At 38.2% G+C, this 8,601-nt stretch overlaps 1 protein-coding gene across 1 annotated transcript in view; it reads left to right on the top strand.

Annotated features, from left to right (window-relative positions):
• Nucleotides 1–227: 227 nt before the first annotated feature.
• Nucleotides 228–8,601, top strand: part of slc2a12 (solute carrier family 2 member 12) — a 27,528-nt gene continuing 19,154 nt past the window's right edge. The window contains 1 exon segment of the mRNA XM_042301117.1: nt 228–453. The gene's annotated coding sequence lies outside the window, so the exon portion shown is untranslated.

The following is an 8,601-nucleotide window of genomic DNA, read 5'->3' as shown; positions in this document are numbered from 1 at the left end:
ATTAAACGTGAAAATCAACAAAACACGGAACCATGTCATTGGATTTATTAATATTTTTAAATGGGGTAAAAAATTAAATAAATAGACAATTGGTTTACCTCGATAATTTTTTGCAAATCCAATACATTTTCGTCATCACGTAGATTTGTTTTATTATGACGTGGCAAAAACGTTGCTTCAACAAGTTTTTTTTTTGCCCAGTGGGACGTTATTTGGGCTCGTACAGAAATCCAAGGGCAGGCCTGCAGTTTTCTATTGGTGTGTTATAAACATGGAGGCGGATCTTGCCCGAGCACCTCTGGTCAAAAACAAGTACCGTGTACTGTAGCAACTGGAGGACGAGCTGAGTTGTTTTAAAAAATACTACTCATTTACTATTATTTAAAAATGAGGAGAATTACTGCTGCAAATGGACGGGTTTAGATAGTATTCAGGGCACCCTATGTTGATCCGGTAAGTAATTAATACTGCGAATCAATCAATCATCAGATTCAGATATGAATCAATATCTCAATTAGTTCATACCCCTGCACATCGACTCGGTACTGGGACCATGTGTATATATCTACGTTATCATTACTCAGTACTTATTGTATGATTACGTGTTATTACTTATTATTGATCTATTTTCTCTCTCTGCGTTTCTGGGAAGAGCCCGTCGGTAAGGATTTCACTGTTAGTCTACACCTGTTGTTTACCAAGCATGTGACGAATAAAATGAGGTTTGATGTCATCCCGAGTCGAGACGTGTAGTCCAGGGTAGCCTAATGTTTTGGAACGGGAATGTACTAGTTTACTCTCGTCTATCCTCTTCAAAAGGTATGTGGGACGTCTTGTCAACAACGCAGCCGAAGTTACGCACTGGCCCGGATAGTTTATTTTAAAGGCGATCTTGAGTATGTTGCCCAGACAGAGCAGTAAGAGGGAAAGTAGACTGGTGTCGAGACCAGTGTGTTGTGAACAACATTAGCGTGAGCAACAATAGTGGAATCCGCGTTTCGCCTTAAAAAAAAAAAGTCCCCCTTTGGAACTGATGCGAACGGATAAAATGGTGTAATCATGCCACAATTGTATTTGATAATACTAAACTATATTGGAATGGTATTATATAAATGCAACAAATTACAATAATTAGTTAATTTGACACAAAAATGTTAAAAAATTGTTGAAATCACACTGGATGTATAAACTTCACAATTGCAATGGGGACATTATTGCGGGCCTTTAACCGTGGGAAATCTCCTCACAACTCAGTCTATTGTGCCTATTCCTTACATTCATATTACAATGTACAGCCTTCCCTATGGATCTTGGGTCCATGAAATGGGGAATCAGCCCACTCACTGACCCCCGCAGATCACAATTCTAAAGCCTTGACACAACTCTGACGTGTCGTGGTTCTTTAACTGTGGGAAAAGCTACAATAAGAGCTACAACCCTTCAGGTTTATTCTGTGGAGAGGTCTGCTACTGGCTACTGCCAGCGTACACTGTAAATATAATCATCCCATTACTGGTCCGTCTATAACCCGCTAGACACATTTTCTGTGAGTTCTATTTGATGTTGTACACATTTGTACACAACAGCTGAAATGCAGTATACAGACAAAATGTAAAAAAAGGAGATTTAGACGGGAGAAAATGAAGTGCGATCAAGGCCGTCTCTAGTCAGCCTCAAATAACCATCCTGTAACCTATAATAACATCATGTAACCATTAATAACATCCCTGTAACCTATAGTAACCATTAATAACATCATGTAACCATTAATAACATTGTAACCATTAATAACATCATGTAACCATTAATAACATCATGTAACCTATAGTAACCATCCTGTAACCTATAGTAACCATCCTGTAACCTATAGTAACCATCCTGTAACCTATAGTAACATCCCTGTAACCTATAGTAACATCCCTGTAACCTATAATAACCATCCTGTAACCTATAGTAACCATCCTGTAACCTATAGTAACCATCCTGTAACCTATAGTAACCATCCTGTAACCTATAGTAACATCCCTGTAACCTATAGTAACCATCCTGTAACCTATAGTAACATCCCTGTAACATATAGTAACCATCCTGTAACCTATAGTAACATCCCTGTAACCTATAGTAACCATCCTGTAACCTATAGTAACCATCCTGTAACCTATAATAACATTCCTGTAACCTATAGTAACATCCCTGTAACCTATAGTAACCATCCTGTAACCTATAGTAACATCCCTGTAACCTATAGTAACCATCCTGTAACCTATAGTAACCATCCTGTAACCTACAGTAACCATCCTGTAACCTATAGTAACATCCCTGTAACCTATAGTAACCATCCTGTAACCTATAGTAACATCCCTGTAACCTATAGTAACATCCCTGTAACCTATAGTAACCATCCTGTAACCTATAGTAACAACCCTGTAACCTATAGTAACATCCCTGTAACCTATAGTAACCATCCTGTAACCTATAGTAACCATCCTGTAACCTATAATAACATCCCTGTAACCTATAGTAACATCCCTGTAACCTATAGTAACCATCCTGTAACCATCCTGTAACCTATAGTAACATCCTGTAACCATCCTGTAACCTATAGTAACATCCCTGTAACCTATAGTAACATCACTGTAACCTATAGTAACATCCCTGTAACCTATAGTAACATCACTGTAACCTATAGTAACATCCCTGTAACCTATAGTAACCATCCTGTAACCATCCTGTAACCTACAGTAACATCCCTGTAACCTATAGTAACATCCCTGTAACCTATAGTAACATCCTGTAACCATCCTGTAACCTATAGTAACATCCCTGTAACCTATAGTAACCATCCTGTAACCATCCTGTAACCTATAGTAACATCCCTGTAACCTATAGTAACATCCTGTAACCATCCTGTAACCTATAGTAACATCCCTGTAACCTATAATAACATTCCTGTAACCTATAGTAACATCCCTGTAACCTATAGTAACCACCCTGTAACCTATAGTAACCATCCTGTAACCTATAGTAACCATCCTGTAACCTATAGTAACCATCCTGTAACCTATAATAACATTCCTGTAACCTATAGTAACCATCCTGTAACCATCCTGTAACCTATAGTAACATCCCTGTAACCTATAGTAACCATCCTGTAACCTATAGTAACATCCCTGTAACCTATAGTAACCATCCTGTAACCTATAGTAACATCCCTGTAACCTATAGTAACCATCCTGTAACCTATAATAACATCCCTGTAACCTATAGTAACATCCCTGTAACCTAGAGTAACATCCCTGTAACCATCCTGTAACCTATAGTAACCATCCTGTAACCATCCTGTAACCTATTGTAACCATCCTGTAACCTATAGTAACCATCCTGTAACCTATAATAACATTCCTGTAACCTATAGTAACCATCCTGTAACCATCCTGTAACCTATAGTAACATCCCTGTAACCTATAGTAACATCCTGTAACCATCCTGTAACCTATAGTAACCATCCTGTAACCTATAGTAACATCCCTGTAACCTATAGTAACCACCCTGTAACCTATAGTAACATCCCTGTAACCTATAGTAACCATCCTGTAACCTATAGTAACATCCCTGTAACCTATAGTAACCATCCTGTAACCATCCTGTAACCTATAGTAACCATCCTGTAACCTATAGTAACCATCCTGTAACCTATAATAACATTCCTGTAACCTATAGTAACCATCCTGTTACCATCCTGTAACCTATAGTAACATCCCTGTAACCTATAGTAACCATCCTGTAACCTATAGTAACCATCCTGTAACCTATAGTAACCATCCTGTAACCTATAATAACATCCCTGTAACCTATAGTAACATCCCTGTAACCTGTAGTAACATCCCTGTAACCTATAGTAACATCCCTGTAACCTATAGTAAAATCCCTGTAACCTATAGTAACATCCTGTAACCTATAGTAACCATCCTGTAACCTATAGTAACATCCCTGTAACCTATAATAACATTCCTGTAACCTATAGTAACCATCCTGTAACCTATAGTAACCATCCTGTAACCTATAGTAACCATCCTGTAACCTATAGTAACATCCTGTAACCTACAGTAACCATCCTGTAACCTATAGTAACATCCCTGTAACCTATAGTAACATCCCTGTAACCTATAGTAACATCCCTGTAACCTATAGTAACCATCCTGTAACCTATAATAACATCCCTGTAACCTATAGTAACCATCCTGTAACCTATAGTAACATCCTGTAACCTATAGTAACCATCCTGTAACCTATAGTAACATCCCTGTAACCTATAATAACATCCCTGTAACCTATAGTAACCATCCTGTAACCTATAATAACATCCCTGTAACCTATAGTAACCATCCTGTAACCTATAGTAACCATCCTGTAACCTATAGTAACATCCCCGTAACCTATAATAACATCCCTGTAACCTATAGTAACAGCCCTGTAACCTATAATAACATCCCTGTAACCTATAGTAACATCCCTGTAACCTATAGTAACCATCCTGTAACCTATAGTAACATCCCTGTAACCTATAGTAACATCCCTGTAACCTATACTAACATCCCTGTAACCTATAGTAACCATCCTGTAACCTATAGTAACATCCATGTAACCTATAATAACATCCCTGTAATCTATAGTAACATCCCTGTAACCTATAGTAACCATCCTGTAACCTATAGTAACATCCCTGTAACCTATAGTAACATCCCTGTAACCTATAGTAACCATCCTGTAACCTATAGTAACATCCCTGTAACCTATAATAACATCCCTGTAACCTATAGTAACATCCCTGTAACCTATAGTAACATCCCTGTAACCTATAGTAACATCCTGTAACCTATAGTAACACCCCTGTAACCTATAGTAACCATCCTGTAACCTATAGTAACATCCCTGTAACCTATAGTAACCATCCTGTAACCTAGAGTAACCATCCTGTAACCTATAATAACATTCCTGTAACCTATAGTAACATCCCTGTAACCTATAGTAACCATCCTGTAACCTATAGTAACATCCTGTAACCTATAGTAACCATCCTGTAACCATCCTGTAACCTATAGTAACATCCATGTAACCTATAGTAACATCCTGTAACCTATAGTAACACCCCTGTAACCTATAGTAACCATCCTGTAACCTATAGTAACATCCCTGTAACCTATAGTAACCATCCTGTAACCTAGAGTAACCATCCTGTAACCTATAATAACATTCCTGTAACCTATAGTAACCATCCTGTAACCTATAGTAACCATCCTGTAACCTATAATAACATTCCTGTAACCTATAGTAACCATCCTGTAACCTATAATAACATCCCTGTAACCTATAGTAACATCCCTGTAACCTGTAGTAACATCCCTGTAACCTATAGTAACCATCCTGTAACCTATAGTAACCATCCTGTAACCATCCTGTAACCTATAGTAACATCCCTGTAACCTATAGTAACCATCCTGTAACCTATAGTAACATCCCTGTAACCTATAGTAACCATCCTGTAACCTATAGTAACATCCCTGTAACCTATAGTAACCATCCTGTAACCTATAGTAACATCACTGTAACCTATAGTAACCACCCTGTAACCATCCTGTAACCTATAGTAACCATCCTGTAACCTATAGTAACCATCCTGTAACCTATAGTAAAATCCCTGTAACCTATAGTAGTAACATCCCTGTAACCTATATTAACATCCCTGTAACCTATAGTAACCATCCTGTAACCTATAGTAACATCCCTGTAACCTATAGTAACATCCCTGTAACCTATAGTAACATCCCTGTAACCTATAATAACATTCCTGTAACCTATAGTAACCATCCTGTAACCTATAGTAACATCCCTGTAACCTATAATAACATCCTGTAACCTATAGTAACATCCCTGTAACCTATAGTAACCATCCTGTAACCTATAGTAACATCCCTGTAACCTATAGTAACATCCCTGTAACCTATAGTAACCATCCTGTAACCTATAGTAACATCCCTGTAACCTATAGTAACATCCCTGTAACCTATAGTAACCATCCTGTAACCTATAGTAACATCCTGTAACCTATAGTAACATCCCTGTAACCTATAGTTGCCATCCTGTAACCTATAGTAACCATCCTGTAACCTATAACAACATCCTGTAACCTATAGTAACATCCCTGTAACCTATAGTAACCATCCTGTAACCATCCTGTAACTTATAGTAACATCCCTGTAACCTATAGTAACATCCTGTAACCATCTTGTAACCTATAGTAACAACCCTGTAACCTATAGTAACCATCCTGTAACCTATAGTAACATCCCTGTAACCTATAGTAACCATCCTGTAATCTATAGTAACATCCCTGTAACCTATAATAACATCCCTGTAACCTATAGTAACATCCCTGTAACCTATAGTAACATCCTGTAACCATCTTGTAACCTATAGTAACCACCCTGTAACCTATAGTAACCATCCTGTAACCTATAGTAACATCCCTGTAACCTATAGTAACCATCCTGTAATCTATAGTAACATCCCTGTAACCTATAATAACATCCCTGTAACCTATAGTAACATCCCTGTAACCTATAGTAACATCCCTGTAACCTATAGTAACCATCCTGTAACCTATAGTAACCATTCTGTAGCCTATAATAACATCCCTGTAACCTATAGTAACATCCCTGTAACCTATAGTAACCATCCTGTAACCTATAGTAACATCCCTGTAACCTATAGTAACCATCCTGTAACCTATAGTAACATCCCTGTAACCTATAGTAACATCCCTGTAACCTATAGTAACATCCCTGTAACCTATAGTAACATCCCTGTAACCTATAGTAACCATCCTGTAACCTATAGTAACATCCATGTAACCTATAGTAACATCCCTGTAACCTATAGTAACCATCCTGTAACCTATAGTAACCATCCTGTAACCTATAATAACATCCCTGTAACCTATAATAACATCCCTGTAACCTATAGTAACCATCCTGTAACCTATAGTAACATCCCTGTAACCTATAATAACATCCCTGTAACCTATAGTAACATCCCTGTAACCTATAGTAACCATCCTGTAACCTATAGTAACATCCCTGTAACCTATAGTAACATCCCTGTAACCTATAGTAACATCCCTGTAACCTATAGTAACATCCCTGTAACCTTTAGTAACATCCCTGTAACCTACAGTAACATCCCTGTAACCTATAGTAACATCCCTGTAACCTATAGTAACATCCCTGTAACCTATAGCAACCATCCTGTAACCTATAGTAACATCCCTGTAACCTATATTAACATCCCTGTAACCTACAGTAACATCCCTGTAACCTATAGTAACATCCCTGTAACCTATAGTAACATCCCTGTAACCTATAGTAACATCCCTGTAACCTATAGTAACATCCCTGTAACCTATAGTAACCATCCTGTAACCTATAGTAACATCCCTGTAACCTATAGTAACATCCCTGTAACCTATAGTAACCATCCTGTAACCTATAGTAACCATCCTGTAACCTATAATAACATCCCTGTAACCTATAATAACATCCCTGTAACCTATAGTAACCATCCTGTAACCTATAGTAACATCCCTGTAACCTATAATAACATCCCTGTAACCTCTAGTAACATCCCTGTAACCTATAGTAACCATCCTGTAACCTATAGTAACATCCCTGTAACCTATAGTAACATCCCTGTAACCTATAGTAACATCCCTGTAACCTATAGTAACATCCCTGTAACCTTTAGTAACATCCCTGTAACCTACAGTAACATCCCTGTAACCTATAGTAACATCCCTGTAACCTATAGTAACATCCCTGTAACCTATAGCAACCATCCTGTAACCTATAGTAACATCCCTGTAACCTATATTAACATCCCTGTAACCTATATTAACATCCCTGTAACCTATAGTAACCATCCTGTAACCTATAGTAACCATCCTGTAACCTATGGTAACATCCCTGTAACCTATAGTAACCATCCTGTAACCTATAGTAACCATCCTGTAACCTATGGTAACATCCCTGTAACCTATAGTAACATCCCTGTAACCTATATTAACATCCCTGTAACCTATATTAACATCCCTGTAACCTATAGTAACCATCCTGTAACCTATAATAACATCCCTGTAACCTATAATAACATCCCTGTAACCTATAGTAACCATCCTGTAACCTATAGTAACCATCCTGTAACCTATGGTAACATCCCTGTAACCTATAGTAACCATCCTTTAACCTATAGTAACCATCCTGTAACCTATAATAACATGAACCCATTCAGAACCTTTAGACCAGAACCCTATTCCCTATATAGTGCACTACTTTAGACCAGAGCTCGAAGGCTGTGTGTTGTTTTGGATGGCCTGAAGGCTGTGTGTTGTTTTGGATGGCCTGAAGGCTGTGTGTTGTTTTGGATGGCCCGAAGGCTGTGTGTTGTTCTGGATGGCCCGAAGGCTGTGTGTTGTTCTGGATGGCCCGAAGGCTGTGTGTTGTTCTGGATGGCCCGAAGGCTGTGTGTTGTTCTGGATGGCCCGAAGGC

This window comes from Oncorhynchus tshawytscha, linkage group LG18, assembly GCF_018296145.1.
Source record: "Oncorhynchus tshawytscha isolate Ot180627B linkage group LG18, Otsh_v2.0, whole genome shotgun sequence".
NCBI lineage: Eukaryota > Metazoa > Chordata > Actinopteri > Salmoniformes > Salmonidae > Oncorhynchus > Oncorhynchus tshawytscha.
This window is presented reverse-complemented; position numbering and strand designations above follow the sequence as displayed.